Source organism: Urocitellus parryii, chromosome Y (genome assembly GCF_045843805.1).
Source record: "Urocitellus parryii isolate mUroPar1 chromosome Y, mUroPar1.hap1, whole genome shotgun sequence".
In the NCBI taxonomy this organism is placed as follows: domain Eukaryota; kingdom Metazoa; phylum Chordata; class Mammalia; order Rodentia; family Sciuridae; genus Urocitellus; species Urocitellus parryii.
In genome coordinates, this window is record NC_135548.1 from 11,179,875 (window position 1) to 11,197,870 (window position 17,996).

Consider the following 17,996-nt stretch of genomic DNA (forward strand, 5'->3'; position numbering starts at 1 on the left):
AAAAGTTCAATAATGAGGATTTTTAGAGCTCTCAGAGAACAGCTACACTAAATACCACTGAAAAATTAATTTTACTACTTCTAACTCTTGCCCAAATAAAGGCTTTCTTTTTCTACCATCACCAGCACCAAGATTAACACCATTTCTTACACCTTTTCACTTTCACTATTATCCCATTATGATTAGAACTAGTAAAGCTTTTTTTTTCCTAAGCAAGACCACCATCAATCCTTGAAATATTTCTTTAATAAATCCTTCTTATTATATCCAATTTAGTGTACTAAAACCTTGCAATATCTAAAGTGAAGAACAGTAACAGGCTTCCTAGCAAACTCTTTATACAATGTGTCAAAATACTGCACTAAGTGCTTTACAAGCCATCATCTCATTCTCATAACAATTCTTAGTAGCCCCACATGCCAACATCTCCACTATAAAAATGGGAAAATAGTCTCAGTAAAATTAAGTAATCTGATCAAGGTCACCAATCTAGAAAAAATCCACACTCAGCCTTCTGATTCCAAAGTCTCTTTTCTCAAACACTATATTTTACATCCAATTTTCCTTGTCATTGCCAGCTATTTACCTCTTGGCACTGTCACATTTAAGGACACTGGCAACTAGTTTCCCCCCTCTATTCTCCTCCTCCAAATTCCATCACTTATTCCAACCATATCAAGGCCCCTTGAGACAATACCCTAGCCTTGAATTTCACTGTTTAGCTCACCAGACTATTCCTTCTTAGGGCCACAACTTGAGACCACTGTCCATGTCTAAAACACTTTTCAATTCCTTCACTCACTCATCTTCCCTCTGACCACATCAAGGGTCATTACAGCTAGCATCTTCTGTCTCCTCTTAGAGCCATTCAACTTCATCAAGAACTTTTCTTCATTTTTCTCCTATCCAAATCCTCCATTCTTACTCATTTTCAGTTCCTACAATTTGATTTCCATTTCTACCATTCAAGGGAAATTTTTTTCAATAAAGTCATTAGTGATCTTCTATAAATAGACTGGCTATCTATAATGTCTGGAACTTGTGCTATTCTGCATGAACAATATTTCCAAAGTTTAAAGAATTTAACTGTAAAAGTGAACAATGGCCATAAAAAAATAGACATCATAGTACCCAAAGTAAGGCACATAAAATGAGATAAATGTTATCTCAATAAATATATATACTTTTTAATTCACTTTTCTTACAAATGTTTTTGTTATAAATACAGAAAGAGCCAAGAACTGTCATAGCCCACATATCGCCATCATGGCACTGATTACAAAACCACTGGCTGACTTAGCCATGACGCTGGTCATTTAAGCCTGGCAGATCTCATGATACCACAAATAGCACCAATTGTACTGTAATTATAATATTGGTGTTATTTTTTTTCTATTTTGTTTTAACTAGAGAGGCAATGTGGCAAAATGGTTAAGAGCATGGACTCTGGGGCCAGAATGCCTGGGCTTGAGCCCTGACTCACCCATTTCTTTGATGTGTCACCTTGGGCAAGTTTCTTAACTTCTCTAGGCTTCTGTTTCCTCATATCACATCAAGTGGAGATAATGATACTACCTACCCAATTGATTAGTTAATATGTATAAAGTGCTTTGAAGAGTACTGAGCATGTAGGAAATGCTATAAATACCAGCTATTATTAACACTAATATTAATTTTTTTAAGCTACTGTTTGGATGCTTCCAACTAAATGGTCTACCTTAATTGATAATCCAAAGAGGACTTTTCAGCTTACAACTTACTTGACGCTGAAGACCACTTCCTCCTTCTCAGAACTCTTCATTTGGACTCCAAAGACCATCTTCTGGTTCTCCTCCTATTCGTCTGGCTGCTCTTCCTCAGTCTCCTTCATGGGCTCTTCTTCTCCATTCCGCAACACCCAAATGTCAACTCTCTTTTCTTCTCACTCTTACTCTTAGAACTAGTAAAGCTTCTTTTTTCCTAAGCAAGACCACCATCAATCCTTGAAATATTTCTTTAATAAATCCTTCTTATTATATCCAATTTAGTGTATTAAAACCTTGCAATATCTAAAGTGAAGAACAGTAACAGGCTTCCTAGCAAACTCTTTATACAATGTGTCAAAATACTGCACTAAGTGCTTTACAAGCCATCATCTCATTCTCATAACAATTCTTAGTAGCCCCACATGCCAACATCTTCACTATAAAAATGGGAAAATAGTCTCAGTAAAATTAAGGTCCTTAGTGACCTTATCCACCATACCCAGGGCTTAAAACAGCACTTTCTGAACTTTATCTGCATAGTTTCATCATGATTGTTGCCATTTCCATATATCACATGTATTTTTACTAATATTTTCCTTTCATTGTACTCACTTGGCCTAAGTGATAGTGTCCATGATGTCATAGGTTTGATCCACAAGTTATGTTTTTCATACACATAAAATCCTAACTATTAAAAAATTTCAAGTGCTTATCCATCTACCATTTAAAATTATGTCATATGGTACTGTAGGAAAACAATGGCTTCCAAACTGCCAAATGCTAAAATCCCAAATCCTTCTCTTAACTTCTAGACCCTCTGTGCCAATTGCTATTGGATCTTAACCAAGATGTCCCATAAGCCCCTCAGTAAGTTTCAGTAAGCTGAAAAACAAACAACTTTTTCCTTAAAAAAAAAAAAAAAAAAGCAAATGAGGGCTGGGGATGTGGCTCAAGCGGTAGCGCGCTCGCCTGGCATTTGTGCGGCCCAGGTTCGATCCTCAGCACCACATACCAACAAAGATGTTGTGTCTGCCGAGAACTAAAAAATAAATGTTAAAAATTCTCTCTCTCTCTTCTCTCCTCTCTCACTCTCTTTAAAAAAAAAAAAAAAAAGCAAATGAAACCAAGTTCTTTTTAGACAGGAACTTGGCAACCAAAAGCAGTAAGTAGTAGAAAAGCAGATCTTGGATTTTTAAAAAATACTTTTAAGTACTGTCTACTCACAGAAATATATTTCAGGAGACTCCCTCAAGACAGTGAACCCTAGACCGGAAGCAAAATGTCAGAACTGAAAAGTGGGTCAAATTAAGCTACTGTCTCCCAGCCAGAGATAATACAAATGCTTTCAGAAAGAAAAGTAACTTCCAGTTAGGCTCTCAAGACTCTCACAAATTCCTACCAAATAGATCTTTAGAGTTTATAATAGGGGATCACCAAGCACTGGAAATAACAAGCCACCATGAGGGGCAGACAACAGATGGGGAAAAAAGCAATAAATTTGGATCCCCTAAAGATAGAAACATTGAGATTTCCAGACACAGTCTGTGAATAACTACAAAACGAGCAAGTAACATGAGACTACAATGAATGAATGTGTATATATGAAAAATAACCAAGCTGAACTTTGAGAAATTAAAAATATAATTGTTAAAAGTGAAAAAAAATGGGAGATTAGAGAGAAAATTAGGCACAACTAAGAGAAAAATGGCAAACTAGACCATAAGAAGGATAAAATTACCCAGCACTAAAAATTTTATTAAGGAGAAATAAGATGAAAAGTAGGATGGGGGAAGAGTAAGTAGTCTAGAAACATATAGCCAGTTAAAACTCCAGAAGGGGAGAACAGTCCAAATAAAAAAGAGGCAATATTTTAAGAATACAAGGCTCTAGAATCTTCTAGATCTCATGAAAGACAACATTCAGAATGAACATCAAGTATCCAAAATTGAATAAAAAAATTAATTTCCATCTAAACTTAGAAATGAAATGATATAAATCAAAGACAAAATCCAATGCAGCTATAAGAAAAAGATATTTTCTTCAAAAAAAGCATAAATAAAACTAGCAGCAGACTTTGCATAATATTCTCACCACGTTCTTTTAAGAAAAGGGTTATAAAATAGTTTTAAATAAAAACTGAGTTGACCACCAATCAAGAGTCTTGAACTAAAGGAACTTCTAATCCTACCAATTAAAAGACACTGATTATCTGATGGGCCTGAAAGATAAGACCAGAAATATGAAAAAAGTGAAAATCAAATGAAAAGCACATTCTAGATAAATTACCACCAAAGACTCTAAGTCAAAAAAAAGCAAAATTAGGAATAGAGAGGATCGCAACAGAGTAGATATGTTAAGAGAAAATATTAAGCTAAGTACCTCAAAATACATAAAAACCAAAACTGTTAGAAGTATAAAAACCCTATTAGAAGGTAACAGAAGATTCCAACATACTCTTCTCAATTAATGATATGATAAAAACTAATATAAAGACTGAACAACACAATTTCTTATCTTTAATGATTACAGGAAAATTATAGAATTTACTATGGACAATATCATAAAAATAAGAATGAAAGAATAACAAGGACACATTCTCTAACAACATATGTGAAAAAAAAATTAACGTAGATACACCTGAAAATTAAAACAATGAAAAAGTTAATGCAGATACATTTGAAAAGATAAAACATGCCAGGTGTGGTGGCACATGCCTGTAATCCCAGTGGCTGGGAAAGCTAAGGCAGCAGGATAGTGAGTTCAAGGCCAGCCTCAGCAATTTATGGAGGCCCTAAGCAACTCAGAAACAGACTGTTTCTAATTAAATATAAAAAATGGCTGGGGATGTGGCTCAGTAGTTAAGGCCCTTGGGTTCAATCCCCAGTACCAAGACAAAACAAACAAACAAGCAAAAAGCATTTCTAAATAGTAAGCCAAAAAAAAAAATTGAACTTTTTATAAGAACTTAATTTCTGAAAATTAATGAAAGCATTAGAAACTTAGATGAAGAAAATAATGAATTTCAAGAAAATTTATAGCATTACATGCTTATACTAGAAAACAAAAATGGCTAAAATTGATGTTAAAACTTGCAATTTAAGTTAGAAAAAGAAAAGAGGGAAAAGAGGGAAAATCAGCATGCACAAGGACCTGGGTTCAATCCCTAGCACCCGCCTTGCCCCCTTAAACAGTCTTTTGTGAAGATTAATAAAACAAACAAACTTTGGCAATAATAAAAGAGAGAAATAGAGACAGAGAAAGAAGTCAGACATAAATAATATTCAAAATGAGAAAAGGGAACATCCAAATAAAGAAAAGATTGAAAGGGATATTAAAATATTATTAACTTGATGCCAATAAACTTTAAACATGCTAATGAAAGGACAAATTTCTAAAACTAAAATAGAGAACCTGAACACTCCTACTACCATTCAACTGCTAATGACTACTCAGCTTCCACAAAGAAAATACTAAATTTAGGTCATTTTCAAATAGGTTTCACCAATTTTTTTAAGAAACAAATCAGACCAAACCAAACTCTCTCAGACAACTGAAAAAAGAGGAACTACTTGCAGTGTCTTTACCCCAACACCCTCCGGGTCCTGACCTCCCCGACCGCTGCACACCTCCCACGTGGGGGCTTCTCCCTGCATCACTGCACTCAGGTACCCGCCCCAGAGGCCTCCGCGGCCTCGCTCGCCCCGCGCGGTGTCCCTTCCCGGAGCCCGCGCAGCCTGTCTGAGGCGGGCCTCTTCCGGCCCGGCCTGCCGGCGGGGCGGAGCGCTGCGGGCGAGCCTCCAGGGCCGCGGGCGCCGGCCATGCTCATCACGCTGTGCTACCTGTACCTGTGGGCGCGCTGGGGGCGCCGGCCTGCCGTGCTCCTGCGCACCATGGTGCGGAGGCTAGACGCCTGGCGCTGCTCCTTCACCTTTTACGGCGTGGTGGCGCTGCCCATCGGCGTTCGCGTGTGCCTGAGCCGCGGCGGCAGTGTCTTCTGCATCGGCGAGAGTCAGGTGGGCGGCGGGGGCGCGGGGCGGGGCCGGAAGCGCCTTTAGCTTCGGGAGAGCCCCCGCTGAGACTGGCAGGTGGGGCGCACGGCCCCGGGAACCCTGGCCTCCCCGCAGCGCTGCACGCGGTGGGCGGCCTCAGGGTTGACTCTACCCAACGTCTCAGCCTGGTAGCAACAAGTGCAAGAGGCCCTTCAGAGCCCGGTGTGGTAGCACACACCTGTGATCTCAACAACTCAGGAGGCTGAGGCAGGAGGATCACAGGTTCGTGGCCAGCCTGGGCAACTCAGGATATTAACCCCCAGGATGGCCACAAAAATAAAAATTGAAGGTGCCTGGGGAAGTAGCTCAGTGGTGGAGCACCCCTGGGTTCAGTCCCCAGTAACACCACCACTACCAACAGCAACAACAATGAAAGGTTCCTTTTGAATATTTTTGTTTTTATTGCCATTACTTTTCAGATATTCAGGTCCAAAGTTTATATTGCTGTTGGTGAGGAGAGGGATTCACACTTTTATCATTTATCATTTAATCTGTATTCTCTGTGAAAGTTTTGAGATATCTCTTTTTCCTTACATTTAGTCCAATTCACATAAACTTAATTCTAGTACAGGTTATCTTTTATCCAAAATGTTTAAAACCCGAAGTGTTTCAAATTTCACATTTTTTAAAGATTTTAGAATGTTTGTATATATATATATATATATATATATATATATATATATATATATATATATATATAACAAATTATTAAAAGGGATATATAGTAAGAGCATTCAGCAGCATTTTTTATTGTTATAATGTATAAACTCTAGGTTTTCATAAAATGAACAAATGCCTTTCTATTTTGATTTATTAAAAAAGCAAAATTTCATGAATAAATCTTTGCAGTGATACTGAAATCTATTTCAAAAACATCTTGAAACTAGTATACTAATTTCATTTCTTGAGAATTCATAATTGATGAGTATTGATTTTCAGAGGTCTTTAATTTACTTTACAGACATAAATTAGGAGTCAAAATTTCTTTTCCATGTATATTTCAGACAAACTCCTTGACTTTTCAGAATAAAAATGTTATTCTGACTACTTTAAATAGCATGCTATTTGACAGTCCTTTCAGAAGTGAAAGGAGACCTAAATATGACTTTATAATCTTTCATTTTGTCAAATGTACACATTATTCATATTATTCTTTGAGATATATTTTATACTACATCTCAATTTCTCTTTGATATCTTGGCATAGCAAAACAAAAACATTTTATCAAAATAGAATGATATTGAGACGGTATAATCTAGTAATCTACTTATTGCAGAGGGTCTTTTTGGTCTTATTTCATCAAATGTGTTTATGTGATATCTAGAATCTCATAAGTTCAAAATATGTGGAAGTGATGATGTTTTAACTTAAAATATATGCTTCCAATATCATTGCTAGGTTTCTTTCTTTCATTAAAGTACTTAATTCCACATATATTAGCATTATATGTTAATGCCAATTTAATAATTTTTTTCTTAAGCAACCAAATACATATCAACCTATTTATATAATTAGCTGATGTAGTATAAACATACCATCTAGGTAAAATCACTGTAATAGATCATCTTAATTTAACATTGTCAATAACTGTGCATTTGACATTGTACAATGTTTAATTTTTAGTCTTTTATTTAAAAAAAATATGTTTGATTAACATTGCATGCCTTATCATGCAATGTCTTCCTCCTTCCTGGATTTCCAGAGCTACGGAAAATTTAAACAATCATAATCAGACATAGAGAGTATGAAGTTAGCTCTCAGCTATCCTTGAATTAGAGTAGAGCAATGGGTAGGGAAAAGATAACTTCTTAAAGTCATCTTTTTATTTTGTTTTTTTTTTTTTTTTTCCTTTAGGGACAGGGTACCCAGGATTGAACCCAAAGGGCACTTAACCACTGAAGCACATCCCCAGTCTTTTTATTATTATTATTATTATGAGAGATAGGATATCACTAAATTGCTGAGGCTGTCTTTCAACTTGGGATCTTTCTGTCTCAGCCTCTGAGCTGCTGGAATTACAGGCCTGTGCCACCCTGCCAAACTAAGTTAATTTTTTATTTTAAGTATATTTTTTAGAAGAAAATTTACCATATTTTTCATTTTGCAACCATACTATAAAGGTCAGATCAAGATGTCCTCTTAACTGATTTTTTTTATATCTTCTTTTTTAAACTTTGTAATAATTATCTAATTTCTTCAGCACCCAGTTCATATAATGAGAAGCAACCAAATCTAGTGTCTTTCAATACATAAATTTACTTTACAGACATAAATTTCCCCAATGATTAGTGAAAGTAAGAAGACCTGTACCCTTTAAGGAGAGTTTTTTGTTTTGTTTTGTTTTGTTTTACTCAGTCATGCTGTGTTCTGAAACTACTATCCTTGTTCCTTCCTGAATAAGGCTAAATTCATTTTTGTTTCCATTGGCCATACCAAAAGATCCCTCAGCTACTCAGGATTGGTCAGTGTGTAGCAGATCAAATCTGTTGTTAGTGACCCTTCCAATACTGCTGTTTACAAATGGTTTTCATTGATTTATTTTTGTACCATAACATACATACTTTCATGTACTTTTATTCAAGTTATTTCCCTTTTTGGAAGAGAAATATATAGTTGGTTTATAGGGGATTCTTCAATAAAAGTGTTCTATTTATCAGTTATGTTAAATGTAGTGACTGAATAAGATGTGTCACTGGTGTATAAGAACTTATATTAAATATGTTCTTCTCTAGAGATAATTAGGAAATGTTATTCTTTAAAATACAGTATTCAGTATTGTGCATGTTTTTTCAGTTTTTTTTTTTTTCAGAAGTACCTGTTGGATCTTTTCAGAATTATTGGATCTTCAGCCTTTGCCAATTATGGCTTTGGGATGTAAAGCATATGAAGCCCTGTACAACTTCAGCCACTTTAACCCTGTGCAGACACAAATATTTCATACACTGTATCACACAGACTGTAGTGTCCTAGTTGGAGCACCCACTGGATCAAGAAAGACTGTTGCAGCTGAATTAGTTATTTTCAGAGTCTTTAACAAGTATCCCTCCTCAAAGATATTTTGAACATATTGTGTGCTTATTATATTCAATTAGAAAAGATAGTTAATGTCTCTAAACTAGCCAGGTCCAAATATCCTGACATACCCTGGTGAATAGCTTTGTTATACTTTCAGTGAATTTTCCAGGGGGCCAGATCAGTATTAGAATAATTTGTTGCAAAAAACTTGATATCAACTTTGGAGTCTTCTAGGTGAATTTCTCATGTATATAGTGCTCACACATCCTCATATCTATAATTCATGGGTACTTCTTTTATGAGATAATTAATTCTTAGCTGTACTTGTTAGGTATATAATGATTCATAATCATTCTTTGGATATGAATGAAATGCTAATACTTTAAAACACTTCAATTATACACAGGAAATATAGACATAATTTATGCTACATTCCTCCAAATATTGATATTATCAATTAATGTCAAATAACACCGGAATCAAATAAGTATTGATTTTTAATTTTTTAAAAACATAATATTTAGTAAATTTTCCCCAATACTATTTTATTTTTAATAAAAATTATTTATATTTGAGGTGTTCAATATGATACTTAAATATACATATAAATTATAAAATAATTGCTAGAATCAAGACAGCTAGATATCCATCACTTCAGATAATCACATATTTTTGCAGTGGGAACATTTAGTATCTAGTTAGCAAATTTCAAGTCTATTAATATGATATTATTAAATACAGTCACCCTTCTGTACCTTAGATGTCTAGAACTTGTTTTACATAAATGAAACTTTGTATCCTTTAAGCAATATCTCCTCATATCCCCCACTTTCACCCCCTCTTAACCATTATTTTAATCTGCTTCTATGAATTTGACTTTTTATTATTGCACCTGTTAGTGAAATTATTCAGTGTTTTGTTGCTTTCAGCTTATTTCTCTTAACACAATGTATAGTATTGCAAATGGCAAGATTTTCTTCTTTTGTAAAGCTGAAAGATCTCCCATTGTGTTTCAGGTTCTTTTTTCATCCATCTTGGGTCACTTAGACTGTTTCTTTATCTTGGCTTTTCTAATCAATGATGTAATAAACATAGAGTGTACATGTCTTTGGGATATTTATCTCATTTCTTTTGGATATGTTTTCAAAAGTAGAATTCCTATGATGATGATGATATTTTCCATGTGTAATTTCTTAAGACTGTCCATGTGCATTTTCCATAGTGGCTTCCCCAACTACATTTCTACCAGCAGTGTGTAGCAGTTTCCTTTTCTCCACACCCTTGCCACTACTTTCATTGTTTTAATAATATTCGTTTTAACAGATGTGAGGTGTTGACTCATTGTGATTTTTTTAAAAGTATTTATTTTTTAGTTGGTGTTGGATACAATACCTTTATTTTATTTATTTATTTTTATGTGGTGCTGAGGATCGAACCCAGGGCCTCTCACATGCTTGACGTGTGCTCTACCACTGAGCCACAACCCCAGCCCTCACTGGGATTTTGATCTGCATTTCCGCAATGATTGGTGAAAGTAAGCACCTTTTCGTGTCTCTTAGCCATTCTGTATTTCAACAGAATGATATCTATTGGCCTCATTTGTCCCTCCACCTTTTTTTTTAATAGAATTTTTAGCCTTTTTGTTCTTGGGCTATATAAGTTCCTTATAGGTTTTGAATATTAACACCTTACTAACATATGCAAGTATTTTCTCCTATTACATATGTTATTTTTTTAATTCATTGATGGCTTCCTTTTCTGTGCAGAAGGTTTGTAGCTTTGGTGCACCCCTATTTGTTTATTTGCACCTTTTTTTTTCCTGTGCCCTTGGGAACATATTCAAAAACTCATTGCTAAGACCAGTGTCAAGATCTTTTCCCCTGTTTTCTTCTAGGAGTTTTATGGTTTCAGATCTTACATCTAAGTTTTTAGTAAATTTGAGATGATTTTTGCATATGGTGTAAGACTAGGTTCCAGTTTAATTCTGTTAAATGTAGATGTTCAGTTTTCTCAACACCATTTATTGAAGCCTATCCTTTTCCTTCTTGGTATTCTTGTCAGATTAGTGACAGGATGTGTGTTTATTTCTAGACTCTATTCTGTTCTGTTAGTCTATGTGTATATGTTGGTGCCAGCACCATACTATCTTAATTATTGAAGCTTTGTACTATAATTTGTAGTCAAGAAGTAGAATGCCTCTAAATTTATTCTTTCTCAAGATTTCTTTGGTTTTTTTGGTTCGTCATGGTTCCTTAATAATTTAGATTTTTTTCTATCTCTAAGAAAAATGCTATTGGCATTTGTTAGGGATTATATTGAATCTGAAGATTGTTCTGAGTAGTTAGTTTCTTACTTTTTTCAGTTAAACATTTAATTTTATTTTATATGCTTATAAAACAGCATAATGTGTCTCAGATTGCAATAAAGTCTACTTTACTGGAAAGTGGAAGCTGGAAAAGGAGACTGTGATCCAGAATGGGTAGACACTTTTTCATTCTTTATGATGGCAAGTTTCACAACTTCACTGGACCTTTATTCCTTGATGAAATAGATGAACTATGATTGCACACGTTTATTCTGGTTCTCATTGTTGAGGAATATTTTCTGTTGTTGTCAGTACTCCTTGAATAAATATAGGAACAGGGCAAACTTATTTTAACTAAATAAAACTCCAAAGAAAACATAATGATTTCATTACATGAAATCAATCAGGGGCTTCCAAATTTTTCCACAGTTTGTCAAAGAAAGAAAATCAGGTTTTTGTTTTACCCCCACTACCAATTTATTGTGTGACACAAGGGATATCACAACTTCTCTGGAACTTTTTCCTAAAAAATTGTATTAAATCATTTCTAAAGTCCCCATCATTTCTGAAATTCTAGAATTCTTTGATTTCAGCTATAACCTTATGAAAAAGAAAGGGTTTTTTTCTTTTTATCATTATTATTTTTTACATGACAGTAGAGTATATTTTGAAATATTATACATACATAGAATAAGTGTAACTTGTTACAATTAGGATACTGTTATTGTGGTTGTACATGATGTAGTGTTACACTGGTCATTTATTTATATATGAGGATAGGAATGATATTCCATATTCATTCTACTGTCTTTCCTATTGCAGTCACCCCCTCCCTTTGCTTCATTTACCTTTGTCTAGTCCAGTGAATTTTGAACCTCCCCGCCCCTTTGTTGTGACTTATCATCCACGTATCAGAAAGAACATTCTGCCTTTGGATTTTTGTGACTGACTTATTTAATTTAGCGTGATATTCTTTTTTTTTTTTTTCCTTTTTTTTTTTTTTTATTGGTCGTTCATAACATTACATAGTTCTTAATACATCATATTGCACGGTTTGATTCAAGTGGATTATGAACTCCCGCTTTTACCCCGTATACACATTGCTGTATCACATCAGTTACCCTTCCATTGATTGACATATTGCCTTTCTAGTGTCTGATGTATTCTGCTGTCTGTCCTATTGTCTACTATCCCCCCTCCCCTCCCCTCCCCTCCCCTCCCCTTTTCTCTCTCTACCCCTTCTACTGTAAATCATGTCATCCATTTGTATTCTCTTGACTTACCCCTCCTTACCTCTTATATGACATTTTGTATAACCCTGAGGATCGCCTTCCATTTCCATGCAATTTCCCTTCTCACTCCCTTTCCCTCCCACCTCTCATCCCTGTTTACTGTAAATATTCTTCTCAAGCTCTTCGTCCCTACCCTGTCCTTGTTTACACCCCTTATATCAAAGGAGTCATTTGGTATTTGTTTTTTAAAGATTGACTAGCTTCACTTAGCATAATCTGCTCTAATGCCATCCATTTCCCTCCAAATTCTATAATTTTGTCATTTTTTAATGCAGAGTAATACTCCATAGTGTATAAATGCCACATTTTTTTATCCATTCATCTATTGAAGGGCATCTACGCTGGTTCCACAGTCTTGCTATCGTGAATTGAGCTGCTATGAACATCGATGTAGCAGTGTCCCTGTAGCATGCTCTTGTTAGGGCTTTAGGGAATAGACCGAGAAGGGGAATAGCTGGGTCAAATGGTGGGTCCATTCCCAGCTTTCCGAGAAATCTCCATACTGCTTTCCAAATTGGCTGCATCAATTTGCAGTCCCACCAGCAATGAACAAGAGTGCCCTTTTCCCCGCATCCTCTCCAGCACTTATTGTTGTTTGACTTCCTAATGGCTGCCAGTCTTATTGGAGTGAGATGGTATCTTAGGGTAGTTTTGATTTGCATTTCTCTGACTGCTAGCGATGGTGAGCATTTTTTCATGTACTTGTTGATTGATTGTATGTCCTCCTCTGAGAAGTGTCTGTTCAGGTCCTTGGCCCATTTATTGATTGGGTTATTTGTTATCTTATTGTCTAATTTTTTGAGTTCTTTGTATATTCTGGTTATTAGGGCTCTATCTGAAGTGTGTGGAGTAAAGATTTGTTCCCAGGATGTAGGCTCCCTATTTATCTCTCTTATTGTTTCTTTTGCTGAGAAAAAACTTTTTAGTTTGAGTAAGTCCCATTTGTTGATTCTATTTGTTAACTCTAGCGCTATGGGTGTCCTATTGAGGAATTTGGAGCCCGATCCCACAGCGTGTAGATCATAACCAACTTTTTCTTCTATCAGATGCCGTGTCTCTGATTTAATATCAAGCTCCTTGATCCATTTTGAGTTAACTTTTGTGCACGGCGAGAGATAGGGATTCAGATTCATTTTGGTGCAAATGGATTTCCAGTTTTCCCAGCACCATTTGTTGAAGATGCTATCCTTCCTCCATTGCATGCTTTTAGCCCCTTTATCAAATATAAGATAGTTGTAGTTTTGTGGATTGGTTACTGTGTCCTCTATTCTGTACCATTGGTCCACCCGCCTGTTTTGGTACCAGTACCATGCTGTTTTTGTTACTATTGCTCTGTAGTATAGTTTGAAGTCTGGTATCGCTATACCGCCTGATTCACACTTCCTGCTTAGTATTGTTTTTGCTATTCTGGGTCTTTTATTATTCCATATGAATTTCATGATTCTTTTATCTATTTCTACAAGATATGCTGTTGGGATTTTGATTGGCATTGCATTGAACTTATAGAGAACTTTTGGTAATATCGCCATTTTGATGATGTTAGTTCTGCCTATCCATGAGCAGGGTATGTTTTTCCATCTTCTAAGGTCTTCTTCTATGTCTTTCTTTAGGGTTCTGTAATTTTCATTGTATAAATCTTTCACCTCTTTTGTTAGGTTGATTCCCAAGTATTTTATTTTTTGGGGGGATATTGTGAATGGAGTAGTTGTCCTCATTTCCGTTTCAGAGGATTTGTCGCTCATATACAGGAATGCCTTTGATTTATGCGTGTTGATCTTATATCCTGCCACTTTGCTGAATTCATTTATTAGCTCTAATAGTTTCTTTGTAGACCCTTTTGGGTCTGCTAGGTATAGAATCATATCATCTGCAAATAGTGATAATTTAAGTTCTTCTTTTCCTATTTTTATGCCTTTAATTTCTTTTGACTGTCTAATTGCTCTGGCCAGTGTTTCGAGGACTATGTTGAACAGAAGTGGTGAGAGAGGGCATCCCTGTCTTGTACCAGATCTTAGAGGGAATGCCTTCAATTTTTCTCCATTCAGAATGATGCTGGCCTGTGGCTTATCATAGATTGCTTTTACAATGTTGAGGTATGATCCTGTTATCCCTAATTTTTCTAGCGTTTTGAACATAAAGGGATGCTGTACTTTGTCGAATGCTTTTTCTGCATCTATTGAGATGATCATATGGTTCTTATTTTTAAGTCTATTGATGTGGTGAATAACATTTATTGATTTCCGTATATTAAACCAGCCTTGCATCCCAGGGATGAATCCTACTTGATCATGATGTATAATTTTTTTGATATGTATTTGAATCCGATTCGCCAGAATTTTATTGAGGATTTTTGCGTCAAGGTTCATTAGAGATATTGGTCTGTAGTTTTCCTTCTTTGATGTGTCTTTGTCTGGTTTTGGAATCAGGGTGATGTTGGCCTCGTAGAATGAATTTGGAAGTTCTCCCTCTTTTTCTGTTTCCTGAAATAGCTTGAAAAGTATTGGTGTTAGTTCCTCTTTAAAGGTTTTGTAAAACTCTGCTGTATACCCATCCAGTCCTGGGCTTTTCTTAGTTGTTAGTCTTTTGATGGTTTCTTCTATTTCCTCTATTGTTATTGGTCTGTTTAGGTTGTCTATATCCTCCTGGCTCAATCTGGGCAGATCATAAGACTCAAGGAATTTATCTATGCCTTCACTATCTTCTATTTTATTGGAGTATAAGGATTCAAAGTAATTTCTGATTATCTTCTGTATTTCTGAAGTGTCTGTTGTGATATTGCCTTTTTCATCCCGTATGCTAGTAATTTGGGTTCTCTCTCTTCTTCTCTTCGTTAGCATGGCTAAGGGTCTGTCAATTTTATTTATTTTTTCAAAGAACCAGCTTTTAGTTTTGTCAATTTTTTCAATTGTTTCTTTTGTTTCAATTTCATTTATTTCAGCTCTGATTTTAATTATTTCTTGCCTTCTACTTCTTTTGCTGTTGTTTTGCTCTTCTTTTTCTAGGATTTTGAGATGAAGTATGAGATCATTTATTTGTTGGTTTTTTCTTTTTTTGAGGAATGAACTCCAAGCAATGAATTTTCCTCTTAGAACTGCTTTCAATGTGTCCCATAGATTCCGATATGTTGTGTCTGTGTTTTCATTTAACTCTAGGAATTTTTTAATTTCCACCTTGATGTCTTCTAAAACCCATTGATCACTCAGCAACCTATTGTTCATTCTCCAGGTGATGCTTGCTTTTTCCTTTCTTCTTTTATCATTGATTTTCAGTTTCATTCCATTATGATCAGATAAGATGCATGGTATTATCTCTACCCCTTTGTATTGTCTAAGAGTTGCCCTGTGACATAGTATATGGTCTATTTTTGAGAAGGTTCCATGTGCTGCTGAGAAAAAAGTGTAACTACTGGATGTTGGGTGGTATAGTCTATATATGTCAATTAAGTCTAGGTTGTTAATTGTGTTATTGAGTTCTATAGTTTCCTTATTTAACTTTTGTTTGGAAGATCTGTCCAGTGGTGAGAGAGGTGTGTTGAAGTCTCCCATGATTATTGTATGTTGGTCTATTAGACTCTTGAACTTGAGAAGAGTTTGCTTGATGAATACAGCTGCACCATTATTTGGGGCATATATATTTATGATTGTCCGGGGTCCTGCTGCTGGCTGTTTTGATGTTGCAAGCTGTTGGAGAGTGGTGGTGTATCCTTCAGCTTTCCCGGATGGTGGCCGCTGACTGCCTCGGTGGAGTGTCCGCTGTGGGGGATGGGACTGTACCGCTTCCTTCCCCTTCTGAGATCCCGTGCTTGGCCCAAGGGTCCGTGTGGGCTTGGCTGATGGGATTCCACCTAATGGCCTTCCCTAACCTCCCTGCTTGCCAATTAATGGCTTCACTGAGGCGCCACGCCTTCTGTAGCCGCAGGGCAGGCCACGCGAATCAGTTGGCCTGGATCTCCGGGGCCCTGCTGCAGGCTGCTGGGATCCCTGGCACTCTATCACTTTGATTTTTTCTGCTTGCCCCTCCCCCAGCGCTGGCTAGCCAGGTTTCCTTTTGGCTGCTACTGGGAGGAGGGGTTGGAGGTCAGGTGTCTCTGGTTTCCCCCTAGCCTGTATGGAGGCTCAGCTTGATACTCCCTCTCCCGGCAAGCCTAGGAGAGATTTTATGCGAATTCCCGCTGTCTGGGGGGTGAGCTGAATGACACCGACCTGTTTTGATGTCGCACTCTGAAGGAGAGTGACGGTGTATCCTTCAGCTTTCCCGGATGGTGGCCGCTGACTGCCTCGGCGGAGTGTCCGCTGTGGGGGATGGGACTGTACCGCTTCCTTCCCCTTCTGAGAACCCGTGCTCGGCCCAAGGGTCCGTGTGGGCTTGGCTGGTGGGATTCCACCTAATGGCCTTCCCTAACCTCCCTGCTTGCCAATTAATGGCTTCACTGAGGCGCCACGCCTTCTGTAGCCGCAGGGCAGGCCACGCGAATCAGTTGGCCTGGATCTCCGGGCCCTGCTGCAGGCTGCTGGGATCCCTGGCACTCTATCACTTTGATTTTTTCTGCTTGCCCCTTAGCGTGATATTCTTTAGTTCCATTTACTTACAAGCAAATGCCATAATTTCATTCTTCTTTATGACTAAGTACTATTCCATTGTGTATATATACCACATTTTTTTCAGCCATTCATCTCTTCAAGGGCACCTAGGTTGGTATTATAGCTATTTTGAATTGAGCTGCTATAAACATTGAAGTAGCTGTGTCACCGTAGTATGCTGATTTTGAGTCCTTTGGATATGAAGAAAGGAGTGGAATAACAGGGTCAAATGGTAGTTCCATTCCAAGTTTTCTTTTTTTAAATTATTTCTTACATACATGACAATAGTGGAGTGCAATACATTCATAATTTTTTGTATTACGATTCTTAATACACCTTTATACCACAATTTATCAAATCTCTGTATTTATAGTGTTGACTCTAGCTCAGCAGTTCCTTTGACACAGAATGTACAACCAGTCCAAGTTTTCTAAGGAATCTCCAGACTGCTTTCTGAGTGTTTGCACCAATTTGCACTCCCACCAACAATGTATAAATGAACCTCTGCCATTCTGAGTGGGGTGAGATGGAATTTCAGTGTAGCTTTGATTTGTGTTTCTCTAATTGCTAAAGATGTTGAACATTTTTTCATATATTTTTTGACCATTCATATTTTTTTTTCTGAGTAGTGCCTGTTTAGTTCCTTAATCCATTTGTCAATTGGGTTATTTGTTTTTGTTGTTGTTGTTGTTATTTACTTATTTATTTGGTTAAGTTTGTTGGTTTCTGTATATATCCTGGAGATCATTGCTCTGTCTGAGATGCTGGTGGCAAAGATTTTCTTCCATATTGTAGGCTCTCTGTTCACATTCTTGATTGTTTCCTTTGCTGTGAAGAAACTTTTTATTGATTCTTTATTTCATTTCTGGTGCTTTAGGAATCTTATTGAGGAAGTCCTAAGCCAACATGGTGGAGCATTGTAATGCATTCTGCTGTCATATATTAAAAAAATCAAAAGGAAAAGTTAATACTCTAGTTTGAGACATTTTTTAAACAAGTGCTATTTTAGT